Source organism: Poecilia latipinna, unplaced genomic scaffold (genome assembly GCF_001443285.1).
Source record: "Poecilia latipinna isolate Pla-1442-1.1 unplaced genomic scaffold, P_latipinna-1.0 Scaffold1882, whole genome shotgun sequence".
NCBI lineage: Eukaryota > Metazoa > Chordata > Actinopteri > Cyprinodontiformes > Poeciliidae > Poecilia > Poecilia latipinna.
The window spans coordinates 48059-64239 of record NW_015114498.1 but is presented as its reverse complement, the minus strand read 5'-3'; the positions used below and the strand labels follow the sequence as shown (position 1 = coordinate 64239).

Genomic DNA, 16181 nt, shown 5'->3' with positions numbered 1-16181 from the left:
TTAAGTTTTATTTAACTTATTTTGGGACTTCAAACTTTTAATGGGAAACGGAGCATAGACACAAGTACATTAAAATACATAGTCAAATTTTGTTCTATTCATATTTTCAGGCTATGATCTGTCTAGCCTCCTAGACCAATAGATGACTCGATGTTAATGCCATGGCTGTTCTAATTGCCTAATGTCCTGAAAAACTGAATGTATTTCTGAGTATTAGCTAGTGAGTCCCATGAATGACCAGTGTCCTCTGTGTTAAAATTATAAAGTCAGATCAGCTTGGAGAGATTTCTAAATCACGAGAATGATAGAGGTTACTGTGCTTATTGGCACTGTCAATGCATAAGAAGATTTCCTTCATCTTTCCACTTTTAGACTTTTCTCTCTTTTTTGACCTTGTGGCTTCATTTTTATCCTGAAATACACAGTTGACTGTTAGATCTGATAGAAACTTCACAAGCTATGTCTGAAGAATTTCATTACCCTTCTGTGTACTTTAGCTATGGACTCAGGAATCTCAAGGACGTCTCAAGGAAGTACAATGCACCTCAGCTCATGTGACAGAGTCTGAATACTTGTAGAAATCAAACATATTAGTTTTATTTTTCCCAAAAATGATTCTCTATACTCACATTTCTATACAAACATTATGGAGAACTGAGTGTATATTGATAAATTATTATTTCATAAGACAAAAAAATATAAAAGTTTTAAAAGCTGAAGACTATAAAATCACACACTACATTGAAATGTCAAAAAATAAAAATAAATGACTGCTGCCAAATGCCAGAGCATACAGCCAAGGTTACAACTGAAATCCAATTCATCAAAACTAATCCAACTGAATTTCCTTTCTAGGTGGACCAAAGATTAACTTTCAAAATTATAAAATGCCCTTGTAGTGATGCTCTGAATCGAAATGTTAAAGCTATGTGGGCATAAAAACACAGCACAAGGATTACAAACCTGCACTCATAAGAAAAACTATTTCAAGAACTGCAAGAGTACTTTCAGAAATTGAGAGTCCTTATTATAAGGAAAGTTAACAGGCTACAAATTACACCTTTCAAAAATATTTATTGTCAACCAGTATGAAGTCTTGACTGTGAAGAAGACTGATAAACAGGGTGAATAAAAGTTCTGAGGAATACACATTGTTTACTTTGTTTAACTTAACTTTGTTTACAATTTTTAATGATAAGAGACAAGGAGGGACAGGATAAAAGTGCACAGAAAGGCTAACCAATTTTGCTTTCCAAAAAACGCATCTGCTCTACTTCTAACTTATCTTCTTGTTGTTTTTACAAAGGACAATGCCCGCTGTACCCATGCAGAGCAAAGTGAGAGAAAAGCAAATAGCTTTAAGATAGGAACTGAAATTACCAGTAATTGGAGACCATTTAAAAACATAATAACTCTGTTTCCACAGCAGGAGATTAGGAACTGGGGAATCTTTTTGATTAGAACTGAAGATGAGTTAGCCATAAAACTAGTGAGCCAAGCCCTAGCCAGATTCACACAGAGTGTCTGTGTATGTATGTGTGTGTGTGTGTGTGTGTGTGTGTGTGTGTGTGTGTGTGTGTGTGTGTGTGTATGCATCTACTTCTGTTAAATCTCTCTGCCAGAATGGAAAAATTAATAATTCTGGATGAGGCAGGATTATTAAGGTCCATTGTCGATTCAGTGGGGACCAGATGAAAATATCTTATCACACTAATTTCCTCGTAAAACAGCAGGAACAAGCAAACAGGCTTGTAAAATTTCAGAGTGTCAATGCTAAACACCAACTTACAAAAAAATTCAAATGGAGCATGAAAATATGTATTAAAATCCAGCTGGAAACATGCCACGGCATCTGTAACAAAGATGCGCATGCAGTGGCAAATTGTCACCGTTCCACTGAGTAGCAATAGTGGAAGTAAGCTTAGGGGTGTGTTCTACTTAGGATTGAGGGAATAATGTGGTGTAGCATATAATGGATTTGCAATGTGGCAAACAGAGACAGATGGTGAAGAGATATATGTGTTTGTGTGTGCTAAGAGTTTGCACATGCACAACCCATACGCACACCTCAACACAGACACTATGAACAATTTATGTAGAGAAGAAATCCCTTAGGCGCATTATGTATACTACCGCTCATTCACCCAAGCCAAGGGTCTCGGTTCATTTGGTTTTTAACTGTTATAAATTGTCTCACTTGACTCCATCTTCCCTTCCTTCTACAACAGGCCTGGAGCAATCTCAACATCCAGTAAGTCCAGACTAGAAACTTGGAAGCAATTCAGTTTTTCTTTCTACAACCGACCTCATCTGGGGGTTGGAATAAAGGGCGAGACTATACTATGAGTACTAAGATAAAAAAAAAGTTAATATAATCAATTACATTAAAAGAAAATTAAGGAATTTCAATAGTTAAACCACTTTTATTTATTTCAGCTATGTCTATGCTTGAACTTAAATGCGCTACATACCAATCATTAAAGTCTTGGGTTCTTCAGCTAAATTGAGAAGGCATACTGAGTAAAATACTACATCAACACCTATAGCAGCTGTTCAAAAGCTGTAATCTTATTAACTGTCATGGGTTTCTTTGACATTTTCAGATGTATTTTTGCCAAAAATCAAATAAGTCAAGTCATATTATCTAGCTTAAACCAGGCACCATCATATGACATTAGGTACATTTACATAAACATAAGTAATCAGAATAGATGGTCAATTGAAAAAAAAAAAAAGTCCTATAAGCAACCCAATTGGAATATTCTGATTGGATTATGCTCTCACCAAACAAAATTGTAATCTGAACGCGAAAAGAAGTCCATGCCAATTGTTAATTTGAACGGAGTGTTTTTGAACACTTGTTTTAATCATGTTAGTTTGATCGTCACAAACTAACCAGACTCTGCATTGTGCAGCAGTGCTGCAGTTGTAGGAAACACAGAACTTTGAAGGACGTTTATTTCCTCCACCTCTCTCATCCTGTAATGCAGGAAGACCAACAGCATGTGTTGTTTGCATGTAGCTTAATTAGGGAGTGCAGTAACATCTCAGCCGTTATTAGGACCTGCTGCGGGTTCCTTCCGGGTGACAGAACAAACACATTATTGTGTTTAGCTTTATGTTCAGCACAGACAGAAGTGCAACTGTTTTTTCTTTTTTTTAGGAAAATTTTACAACTTTGCACATGTCAGTGCTTCTATTCTGAATAAACCCTGATGAATGTAAACATATGTCTTAATCGTCTTAATTTTGTGCCAATGTAAAGGTTTAACTCAGCTTTTTTTTTTTTTTTTTTTCCAACTACATATATTACAATACACTCATTTGATCAAGGAAGTTTGCCCATGTAAATACTGGTACTCTCAAATAGGTATGCTAAGAAGATTCAACTGGTTTTGTATCAATTTTTGTTGAATAAATGCAAACATTATAAGGGTACCAATTGAGCATTTGGAATATGTTTTTCTAGACCTTGAGGGGGTGATTAACTATTTAGATTTGGAACAGAGGAGACTGCACACCATATGTGTGACAGAGTAGTCCTTCTAAAACAGAACTTTTATATTACTGACTGACAAAGGCAAGATAGTTACAGGGCTGACATTTTAAACTTTCCTTATCTATATAAGTGGATAGCAAGTTACTAACACAGCATGCCCTTGTGTGTTCCCTAAAAACTGTAGATTGATGCCTAAAGTCAAAGACTTCTTAAAGGCTTCTAACATTTTCAGACCCTATATGTTCCAAAATAGAGGCTGAAAACTCAAAAGGACAAAACAGAGCAAGCTGCTTATGGTCCGTTCAGCCTTTCTGTTTTCTTACCCTCTCTTGCAGCCTCAAAGGATCACCAGACAGCTTGTCAAGAAAATGCAGATTGGTTTAAATATCTTCTTTAATTTCCATGTTTTTTGCAACTTAATTTTTAAAGATTTAATACTGACAATAGAACATTTTGATTCTTTATCCCTTACTAACAGCATCCACACCAAAAGAGTGTTGTAGTCATTATGACTTGGTACCACATAAGTACGGTGTGTTTGTTTATCAAAAAAAGATCACATTTTTCATTTTCTGAATGACTGGTGAGTGGTAAGGGCCAGTCAAGCTAAGAATTGTCCAGTTCCACTCAGCAGCACTGAGCACTTCTCAGTGCATACCTGTTATTTAACAGCTTCTTTTTTAGTGAGCCATGCAACACTGAAGTGTCTCATTCAAAAAGTATGTCTGTATCAGCAAACACACATTGCCTTTACCCAACATCACAAAAGAATAGAGCAGCCTATCCCGTATTGTGCTGGTGGAAAACAGACATATGCCTAAGGTTTGGCAAGGCAAGGAGGAAAACTACATTCACCCAGTAAAAAAAAAGAAAAATCACAGAATGTCTGCATTTACGACAATTAAAAAGGAGGGACAGGTAGTGACACAACAAGGCCAATTTGTTTCGTCCTCTGGACACCCAGTTTCTACAATTTTCAAAACAAAGAATGACTGTTTTGTGTGTGTGTTAATATGGGCTTACAGAGTTTCAAATGGGTGAAATTTCACACCTGGGCTTTCCAGAATTAAGGCTCAGTGCCTAGAAAAGATGTAATATCTTAAGTTTCCCACAGGTAGAAATTAATGGACCACACAAAGACTTAAATGAGTTACTGCACTCCCGCATACACCTCAGTCTCAAGATACACAACAATAAACAGTTTGATATACCCACTACAGTAAATAAACCATTTTACTTTGAATTCAAGTCCACATCAATGGATTTTAGTTAAACAATTTTACTAAATTAGACATATTTAGAAATGGTGCTCATGCAAAAGAGTATAATGGCTTTCAAAGATCAAATTAAGTTGTGCAGAGGGGGGTACCCTCAAGCTGTTGATTAGACAAGGGACAAGAAACTGACTTCAGGCAAATATGAGCAGAAAAAGCACATACACCCTTATGTGCACACAAATACAACCACACACACAGGCAATTAACACAAGCATGTGTCTTTGGGGAATTATATTTCAATTAGCTTTAGCTTTCCTTTGAAAGCTAAAACTAGATTAGCTTTCAAATGTATATTCGCTGTTTTATATAGCGAATATAAAACAGCTTTCCTTTGAAAGCTAAAACATGTGAATACTTGTGTATTTGTGAATGCAATAAATCCCGTTTTTCAATTAGTGCAGTGCTATAACTCCGTATTTGTTACTGTATAACTGCAAATTAAGCAGTTAAGAACCAAATTAATAGTTTGGATGATATAAAGAGCTGTAGCACTGCAATGAAGCAAAACCTAAATATGTTAGTCAACCTTAGTACATGCAGATGTATTGAAAAAGTGATTTAAGCTAAAGTATAGTGGTGAGAGAAAAAATAAGATGACTTTTAACAAAGGATCTGTTAAAAGTCATGTGTGTGTTTTTCTACCACAGTTTTCCAGTTCAACTTTTCATTATTATGCTTGTACAGCGCACAGTGTCAACCGTCAGCTTCTTTTGTAATGATCGTTTATGGAGGGTGTGGATGACTGTCTGCTGGACAGCTGTCAAGTCTGCAGTCTTTTGCACAAGTGTGTCGGTCATAAGACATTTATGAGTTTTTGTTTTTTTGTTTTTTTCTGTGAAACTCAGTTTGGTGATTTAATAAATATAAAATCAGTGTAATTTTCTTCTCCTTCTTCAACCTTTATTTAACCAGGGTAAAACTCCTTGAGATCAAAGATCCATTTTATAAATGCCCTATTATTATCAAAATTAAAAATAAAAAACACTCTTAAATTATAATACTGTTGTGTGTAATGAATGCATATGACAAGCTTTACTTTCATATTGAATAACAAATTTACTTCCGAATAACAAATTTACTGAAAGTCTAATTTATCAGAATTCTATTTATCGAGATAGATCTTTCATGGCACTCCTAATCTAATTTGTGTGGAATTTGGCTTAACAATTAAGTGTGACAAACACCGACAACAAAAGAAGACAGAACATTCTGCATGTGAAATGCTTTCTAAGAATTTACAAGATTTTCTCTGTGTATGCATCAATTTGCAAATCAACTTTTTTGTTGTTTTTCTTGATGCATCATGGTATTTGTTAATTAGCTTGCAGTCAAAAAATTAAACTATAGTGCATTCATAAACAGTAATTTATATGTTTTATATAACGAATGTTTGCCTGTGGACTATTGAGAAAAGATACAATTGATCTATCTGGGTCAACAAAAACATAAAACAGTTTTTCTCTGCAGTTTTTGGCTAGTTTGTTCAACTGTCAGTATATTTCTTCTCCTTTTTACTGTAGCAGCAAACAAAATATGATTCTGTGTACAGGAACATCTATGTACATTATGCAGGCACACATCATTTTGAATGAATTCATTTCTATCAAGCAGAGACGCAAAGTCCCCAAACAATAACAGAGCTGGGGCTAAGGACCAGAGCAGGTAAAGTCACTGCTGTCCATATCTTTATTTCTGCTGGGGGAAAAAATGACTGAACATGTACGCGCCAAGTCTCCAAAGTCCAGCCTCAGGGAGCTGTATGAAAAGAAGCCTTGAGATGAAAAAGCGCAGGCCATAAAAATAACTTTGTCTGGGCAAGAGGCTGTTAAGACAAGGAACCTGGAAAATAAATTAGCTCCATTTAATAGGACATCAAATCAACCTACTTCTGATTATGAACTGTTTCCAAGCATACAGTACAGTGTTTATATATGTATGCAATTATATATTTTTCAGTTTCTTCGCTCCCTCTATTGTAAATTCAAACAGTTTTCCCTCTCAGTGTTAAAGGAATACAGCCTTGTGTTTACAGAGAGTTTTAATCCAAACCTTGATTGTGTTTGTGTCTTTTTTCTCAAAGAGTGTTTGAGATTAGTGACACATGGCTTGTCAAAGACTGGAGTTTAAGATTAGCCAGTCTAATCCTTTTGGAATTCAATACTAATGCAGACATCACATATGCATGCATCTGTGCACACAGGCACATTCACACCACACATAGGGACATAACCAAATGTTCTAGCACTCTTGGTTGAATGCAAGTATAAAAGGATCCCAGGATGTACACAGTGAAATACAAAACTATTTTGTCTCAAAAAGCTTCCTCAGTTGAATGTAAGTTGTTCTGCACAACCTTTAGGTAAAAAGTAAAAAATATTGCTAAATTTGACTGTGCCATGCAATAATTAAGCTTCCAAATAACTTTTATTCAGGCCTTTTTGCTTTATCTACTAATTTGGATTAGACACACTCCATTTACATGTGTCAAGATACACCAAGCAGAATACTATACTTTACCAGGTAGGCCTAATAGTTGTCTATATTGTTTTAAATAAAAGAAGTGAATTAGATCATAAAACATATCTGAAGATTATCAGTTTTCCAGGTTTTTATATTTAGGAAGGATTAAAGGAAACCATTTTGTTTTAAACTTTAATTTATAAATCTCCCTCTCCATTATTTTCTTATGAAACTTGTGGGATGAGGGAACTGTCACTTGTCCTCATCCAGCCAAGCGACCTGTGTAATTCGTGCCTGTGAAATTTAGAGCGTGTACACGTAGATGTGCACATACGGGTTAGCGATGCAACACAAAAGTTTGTTGCCGTCTGCTTTCGCGGAGAAGTCATCGTTCGCTGTTGTTCTTGAAATAACATGCTGGGAATATTTAACCAATATTAAACCATGCTGGGAATATTTAACCAGTATTTAATAAGCATCCTCTCACAAAGAAGCTTTTCTTTTAGTTCCATCCAAAAAGTCCTAACCTCCTAACAGGATTGTTTTCAGAATTTAGTGTTTTAGTAAAATACGTCCCCAGTTCCTGTAGTTACACTGCAAGGAGGGAGGGAGCACTACTCAAGAAAACTACCCAAATTCCTAAATAGGTTCCTGAAGTGTAAACACACCTTATGGGATACAAATATCTTTTACAAGATGTGGTAGTAATTATTAGCCACACATAAAACTATTTACTGCATAGTGGCACAGTTGGTTGCCTTGCAGCCAGGTCCTGGGTTTGATTCCCGGCCTGTGGTCTTTCTACATGGAGTTTGCATGTTTTGCATGTGCATGCATGGGTTCTCTCTAGGCACCCTGCAAGGATACGTGTGTTGGATGGATGGACATCAAACTATTGAGAGTCTGCAATGAACTGCTATGCTTGTCAGTGAAGAGCACATCACCTAAAATATTGCAAACTGCTCTGTATTTTGCCTTGTACACATAGGTACATGTAAAAAGTGCCATTAGCTGTTATGTTAGTTGAGCTTGTGCATTTCTCTCACCTGCTGGGTGTCTACTAAGGGTGTAAACATGCAGTCTGTTGATGACGCTGGTGCAGTAGAATCCACCTGTGGGCTTATGTTCTCACCGTTCTCTGTGGGAGGCCCATTTGATCTCTGCCTCTTGCTCTGGGCTGACTAAATAACACTGTGCCTTAAAAAATATATAACAAGCACACTTGGTGCCAAAATAAAAAAAAAAAAAAATTGACATTTATTCAACCTGAATCCTCTGCAAAAAGAAATATGCTTGACATGTTGTGTGATCGTAACCAGTAGGAAGCCATTAGCTCAAGGCACCAACAGTGTATTATTCTATAATGGAATGCCGTTTGGGATAAAATAACACTCTTTTCTTGAATTTATGCCTGACAAGACAATTTTAGTGATTTGTACACTTGACATCTGCAAGAAAAAAAAACATCATTCAACCTTGACCATGTATTTCTTTGAGGAGAAATGTGTTAAAAGTTAGCAGGGCTCCTTTCAGTTCAATACAATAATTTATTTATCGCTGAAGCGATGCATTTGTGTTCACACATAATAGTACAACCTGGGAACCTCAAGGTTATATATGAATCCTAAAACTTGGTAGAATCATGTCCTCAGCAGCTATGTACGTTCAGAGAGTCAGGATGACTCTTGAGCCAAATTTGACTCATTTACACAGATAATTCAGATTTGGAATTGTTCTCTTTACTTTTCACCAAAAAAAAGCAATTAACTACAACTTCTTTTCTAGAGAGAAAAAGACTCACATTGGCTACTTTAATTACCAGTGAGGCGTTTAACATGAAAGCAGAAGAAGATACAGAGGTATAAGAAGCTACATGCCGAGGCCCATTGAAATGTTTGCCGTTCCACTCAGTTTGCAAGAGACTTTAAGCAAACAACAGGAAGACTGAATGTCTTACAGTGAGCTTGGTCTGTTCAGGCTGCTGCTTGCTTTTAAATTCTGTCTATCAGGGAGCGTTCCAGGCAACACGTGTACATTGTCCTCATATGGATGGATCTGTACTTGATGGGTGTGGTTTCACTGTTGGCTTTTTGTATGTTACTACTTTGGTTAACATAAAGCAGCCTGTATTTGGGAAAAACTGGAAGCCTATATAGGTATTTTTTGTAAATATTGAAAATATCAGTAAAAAACTGTGACGCACCTAGAAGCATTAAGCGTCACTTTTTAACCCAGAATTGGCCTGAATCAAATATTTATACAAAGTTAGAATGGGGTATTGTGTAAAACATAGAAAATCCCTTCTGGAGCCCATTTGTTTTCCATTGGTCCAACCCTTACAGCCCCTATATATAAACGTTGGCTACAGCTGTGTTGTGGATTATAGGTAATTTCAGGGTTAATGTAACAGATATTTTAGCAATGCTAGCCTGTATAACATTGTTAATAGTAAATATGAAATGCTAAGGATGACTTAAAATGTCAAATCTATGATTAATTTACATTTTAAAATCAAAAGTAATTACTTGTCTTTGAGGACAAATAAAGTGATCATTCTTTTCTATTCAAAATCCATTTTTTACTGAGAGTTAATTCTGTCAACATTTATATCCGTTAAGTACTTATTATCATCAAAATATGAAATACTGGTGCTAGACAACATTTTTATAATTCTGATAATTTAATGCATTATTTAAGCAGGAACAATGTATTAAGTAATGCTTTTCTTATTTAAATAAAAGCAGATTGGGCTATTATAGACAGCTATAATAAGATTCTGCCCTGGGCAGTTATCCATGTAACCCATATGAGGAACCACCACTGACTGACACAAAGCTAACTGCTTTTGGTCCATAATGCTTCATTTCAGTTTTTCAGATACATAAATGCTTAAAACATTCCCACAGCCTTGTTTTATAATTGAACTTCTACACTCTAAACCAAAAAGTCTACAAAGAGGAAAAGAGTCTTAACCCATCATAATTGTGCATTTGGTAGCAAATCTGCCCAGCTGGACCAGCTACCTTGTGCATAAAGCAACAATGCTGCTATCATTTTTTTTTTTTTTTTCTTCTTAGAGCCATTCTGCTTTGACATGAGGAGCATGTAAGCTTTGGATCCGTCCACATTCCCCTCAAGGCTCCTGCTCCTCCTCCTTTCTGTTTTAACTTTTTTAACACCTGGACTAACAAAAGACTGGCTTTGATCATGGGAAATCCCTTGGCAGAGTTGCAGTGAACCCACAGTGGAACTCTACCTGTGTATGTCTGTGTGATGCACACTGAGCCAGATGAGTCCCAGTACAGCAAAGCTTTGTGGTGCATGTATAAGGTGCAGGACACATATGTGGTGTCTATGAAAATGGACAGATGCAAAGAGAGAAAGACAAAAAGAGAGAGGGGAATTGCAAGTAAGCAAGAAAGAGGGAACATCTTGTTTCTACTGTGTAATCAGTAGCTCTGCAAACATGCACAGACACACACACACACACACACACACACACACACACACACCTACACACACACACAAGGCCGCTTGTTATCAGTAGCTTTCCCACGCTGCTGTGCTACAAAGCTCCACACCAGGATGGGAGGATGAAGCGAGGGAGGAATGGACGGAAGTACAGAGGGATGGAGGGTCAGCCTTCACCAGCTTAGTCTCACTGCAGGGATAAACACATCCCTCAGCGGGAGTTTGTATTTAGGCTAGCAAGATCAGAGTTCAGAACGACCGACTGCCAAGCAGGCAAAGCGACAGAAAACAGACAGAGCAGCGGCGATAAACAAGCATCCATAGAGCAAACAAGCAGTGAACATCCTTCGCTCTCTCTCACACACACACCAAACACTCTAGTTGAGAAGATTGTACATTCCTCCTCCACACCTCTGCTCCCACATTACGCTTCTATCAAACTCCTCTATTCCTGAACATTTCCCTACTTCTTTCTTCGTGTCTCTCTGCCTCCACCTCCCTTTGCTTGCTGCTCAGCCCTGAGCTCTTACGTAAGAAGTCCATTTGCATAACAGGCTGTTTTCTCTGGCTACGGCATGGGCACACGAGACACACTGGATAATATGTTAACAACTCGAGCTGTTGGTAAACAACGACCTCCATCACAACAGCTCGCATTGGCGCTATATAGCAGTGCAGGTCTGTTCTACGACAGAGATTTAGTGCCTTTGGATCTCTCAACGCCAGCTGGCTCAAGGCCAAACGGGCTGAAACAGCTGTCATTTACAGAGTGCGAGGATAGGCCATGTCTTTTCTTTGATAGACCTCATTCGGAAGGAGGCTGACCTACCTGCTGTGTTGAACCTGTGCAATAATAGGTCTTGCACCAAGAGATGACTGTTCAAATCAGGCAGCCTGGTATTATCCTCTTCAGGGTAAAGACAAGAGAGGCAGAGAGACCAGCGTGATTTTGTGCGTGTTGTTATGTCTTCAATGCGGCCTCTTCAAACATAAGCTATACAAACAGAGTGCACATTTGAAGGAATGTTCGCATACATGCAGAAAATTATACACACCCATGCACTTCTAACAAGTGTATAAAGAGAGTAAAAATGAGAAGACAAGCTTGTGAACATCAATAAATACGGCGGTGGAAGCTGTTAGATACACCCTAAGATACCTAATTACATACCATTTCATTAAGTCAAGAATGGCCTCAATCATGTCGGGTTATTAAAGAAGGGGCTGATCTTTTGTCTCTTTTACACACAAACACACACATACACTTCAAAGCGGCTACAACAAATGATCAAGAGAATCAAGCACCGATGATCTCTCATATGGAGCTTCCCTTTTCTCCCATGCAGAAGAGCGGTTGAAGTCAAGACGAAGATAATTATGCCTTTCATGTTACTAAATTCATTATACAATTACTTAAATACTCAGCATGTTGATATGATTTTGGAGTAAGCGGGACATAATCTTAGGATATTATAACCCGTCATGCTAATAGGATCCATCTACTTATCTGAAGTCAAGTTGTGAAGTTAACGAGTCCAAGATCGAAAATCGACACCTTTCTTCCCATCCATATTTCCCAGGTCATTTTGCTATAGACTGCTATGAAGATCTAAAATGTATTACATGTTTCAATTACTTGTTCCTTGACAACTACAGCTTTAAAACATGGTTACCTTAATAAGACTGGTGAAGGAGCCCTCTCTGTGTTTCTAGCAAATGGAAATAATTCACATTAGCAAAATGTATATGTCTTGTAAGCAAGAAAACAGTGTAGCCAACTTTTTTTTTAGCCAACTGACCAACAGTCCACAGAATATGTTGTGGGGAGGGAGCCTTGTGTTACTCTATGCTCCACATGACTAAAGAAAACTTTGATTACGCCGGCAATTCCTCTGGCATCTCATGCTCTGCATAGCTGTTCGTCCATGACAGGACCCAAACTTTAATTGTTTGGTGGATAATTTGAAACCAGATCTCTCTATGCCTCTATATCTTCATATTCATATTTGGATATTTGGTGGCTAGAATCCTTTATACAAAAAATAATTCTAACACTGTTTGGTACACCATATTGTGGAACTCTGTGCTCCCTCTTCAACACTTTCAGGCCACCCAGCACTAACTTAAGGATAAAATATGGACTGTTTTAAGGCATAGAGGTGCAAAAATGTACGTTTGTGTTCACTAACTTGTAATTTGTTACCCTATCAATCATTTATAGAGAATCAACATATATTTCTGTGAAGACCTAACAATAACATACACACTTTTTCATTCACATCCTTCTGTCTCTATTTAATCTAATCAATCACTGTTTCAGTGTGACAATAAAAGGCATTGAGCCATTTCACGAACAGCTATGCAAAGTTAAGTTAATTGTGCAGATAAGTAATAGTGACCTTGTCCCCCCTGATCTCACCCCCCTAGCCCTTCCTTCACCCCTCCTGTTTACAGTTGGATCACCTGCTGTTCTAAAAGCTGAGAGCTGTTTATAGGAAGACTTATTGAAACCAGGATATGGGAGTTCAGAATGTCACTCACAATATCAGCAAATCCTCCTTAAATCCCTTTCGATCTTTAAGTCTTATATGCTCTCAAACACAGTAAACAGTAGCACAGCATGTTTAATAAGAGCTAAGTGATGCTCAGTCTGAGAGGCATATTTATTATCAGTTCTATTGGATAGACTGAAAAGGGAGCAGTCTCATGGAACTGAGTTTAGTGTGTCTCTGTGTTAGTTCCCAAGAAGGAAATAACATAAATCTCACTCATGAATAAGAATATATTTCAAAGGTAGCTTCTTCCTTAATCCAGGAATCCAAGCAGATAAGAGCGCGTAAAAAGGCTTCCAGTGACTCCGGGGCTCATCTAAGAGCAGCAAGTCAAAAACACCCGCGGGGTTGGAGATTTCATTGTGAGGTGTGTCTGTTTTCATTACCAGCTTGCACACAGGACATAACAGGATACCGTAGGCGCATAAAACGCCCTGTCCGGCACGTCAGTTTCCAGGGGTTCTGTTTGTTCAATTATGCACGCATCAACATCCCGAATATGAACGGACTTCAAAACGTGACGGGACATTAGCTGTCCTCTGGCTGTGCTGCATCTCTAAGGTCTACAGACACGTGTGTGTTTTCAATGAAAGAAAAAGAAAAAGAAAAAAAAAACACACGGTGCGTTCCTGCGCGCGCGCACGTGCGCGCGCGCGTGTGTGTGTGTGTGTGAGAGACAAGGCTCATCACCGGTCTGCCAGGACCCGCGTGTGGCAGCGCGCTTTGCCCCCTCTTTATCCTCCGATCACAGTTGGCCAGAAGCATACACACGCACACATGAAAACCTGATGCGCACATACACTCCACGCACTCACCACGCGCCCCAGACTCACCTTTCAGTAGAATCCCATAAATAGTGTAGAGAGTGAAAATCAAATTACTCTTGAGGTTCATCCTGCCTGTTTCTTTGTTGCTCCCGTCTTCCGCGCTAATTTCTCCACTCCGTCTCCCTCCTGGACCTCTAACCGAGACCGGACGGCTTCCTCAGCTTATCCAGGTGGACCTGCAGGAGCGTGGCTTTTGTGCGTGTCTGGGAAACGGGGTTAACACAGCCCAGTCTACAATCCCAAGGCTGTTTTGCTTGTGATATAAATTCTCGCTCCTCTAAAATAAAATAAAATAAAAAAAAAGCACTAATGTTGTCGGGGATGCACTACTGATGAGTGCGCTCAGTAAGAGGAACTATGAAATATATATATATTTTTTTTTTAAAAGGAGCGTTAGACCGCAAGCGCTGATAAGAATGCTCCACTGGTAGCAGGATAAACGTTACCGTTCCTCTACATTTGTCTGCACTGGTCTTGGTCTGCCGTGGCGCACGGTCCACAGTGCTAGGAGCACGAGTGGATTGTTTGAGTTCCGCCCACACTGCTTTGACTGACGTGAAAAATAAACCAATGGTGATGGGGATTAGGCAGGAGTTGGTGGAGGGTAGGTGGAAATGGAGGAGCGGCTCAATCCAGACGCTGTAAAAGATATCACTTTGCAAACAAACAAAAAAAAAAAAAAAAAAAAAGATTTTGAGTTAAACGATAAAATAGATAAATGAAAAAAAGTTTATTTGATTTTCAAGAATAAAATGCCACGAGTCCACGTCTCCGTTGAATTCGAATATCGATTCAGCATGGGTGTAAAACAATAACGTAATTATCTGTATCAAACCTTAAAATACTTACAGTCGACTACAAAAATAATAATAATAATAATAATAATAATAATAATAATAATAATAATAATAATAATAATAATAATAATAATAATAATTCACAGGTAACTTTTACAAACAAAACGTTGCACTGTATGTCCTTTTGTCATTACTGTATTAAATAACTTCTCATTCATAGAAAAAGGTGGATTATCTTTTACAGTGTTCTCACCCTTTACAATGGATCAGAATTCAAAACAAAAAGCATGCAGATATGCTTCCAGGTGTGAGAAAGCACTAAACCATACTGTGTTATTGAGTTTGTTTCTCTTTTTCGCATGTCAATGTTTTTGATAAATGGTAAGAGAAAAATAATTATAAGCTTCAAAAATCTTACATAGACCTAGATAAATTCCACATTGATTCTTTTTATTGAACATTCTAGTCCCTGCTTTGGCCAGCTGTTGGAAATATGGCTGATTTCAATCATTGATCAAACCCAAATAAATCTGAGCAAATTAATGCTGCAGTCATCCTAATAGCTTGACATAGCATAGTGATGAAGTAACGCAGCTTAGTTTCCTTTCAGTATATCTCAAAAATTATTTTAAATAATTCCTCTTTAAATCAGGCACAAAACATCACTAATGCAAGAAAAAATTGGTGCAACATGGGTATGAATGTAAAGAGCATAACCAAAACTGCATGGTACTGAAAATACTTAAACTTGCCGTAAAAAATTAACAGTATTGCTTACTGTAATTTCACCTACAGTCGCAAAAACCCTACTAGAAATTAATTTTGATTATCCTAAATAATGTAAACTAATTTTTATTTATTCAATGTTATGGATTACTTTTTAATTTAAAATATCAGTGCTTTCTTCACCCTTTTTCCAAAGTACTAAACAATTTCCTGTTTTCATTTTACTGTCACATTTAAATTAGAATAATATTACAGTCTTGGTATGTGGATGTGAGATATTCTGCTTTTGCAAATGATATTTAAGATTTCTTAGCTTAACCTCTGCAGCTTAAGCAAGAGCTTAATCTGGCCTGATGTCAGCTCACATCTCATTAATCAGAAAGAACACTAAACTTTTGAAAGGTTTATGAAACAAACGTCCATTTTTTTTTTTTTTTTTTTTTGCCACAATAGCTGTAGGGGCAATTTTCTTAGAATATACAGTGCACCAATTGTCTACACTGGAGATGCAAGTAAGTAGACAATTTATATGAGTGTTTATGAAATTCAATATTAAAATTTTTAATATAAAA

At 37.4% G+C, this 16181-nt stretch overlaps 1 long non-coding RNA gene across 1 annotated transcript in view; it reads right to left on the bottom strand.

Moving 5' to 3' along the window:
• LOC106934927 (uncharacterized) overlaps nt 1-14617 on the bottom strand; it is a 73252-nt gene extending 58635 nt beyond the window's left edge. The window contains exon 1 of the long non-coding RNA XR_001421801.1: nt 14093-14617. This is a non-coding gene — a long non-coding RNA (uncharacterized LOC106934927). The remainder of the gene's footprint in view (nt 1-14092) is intronic.
• Nucleotides 14618-16181: the final 1564 nt, after the last annotated feature.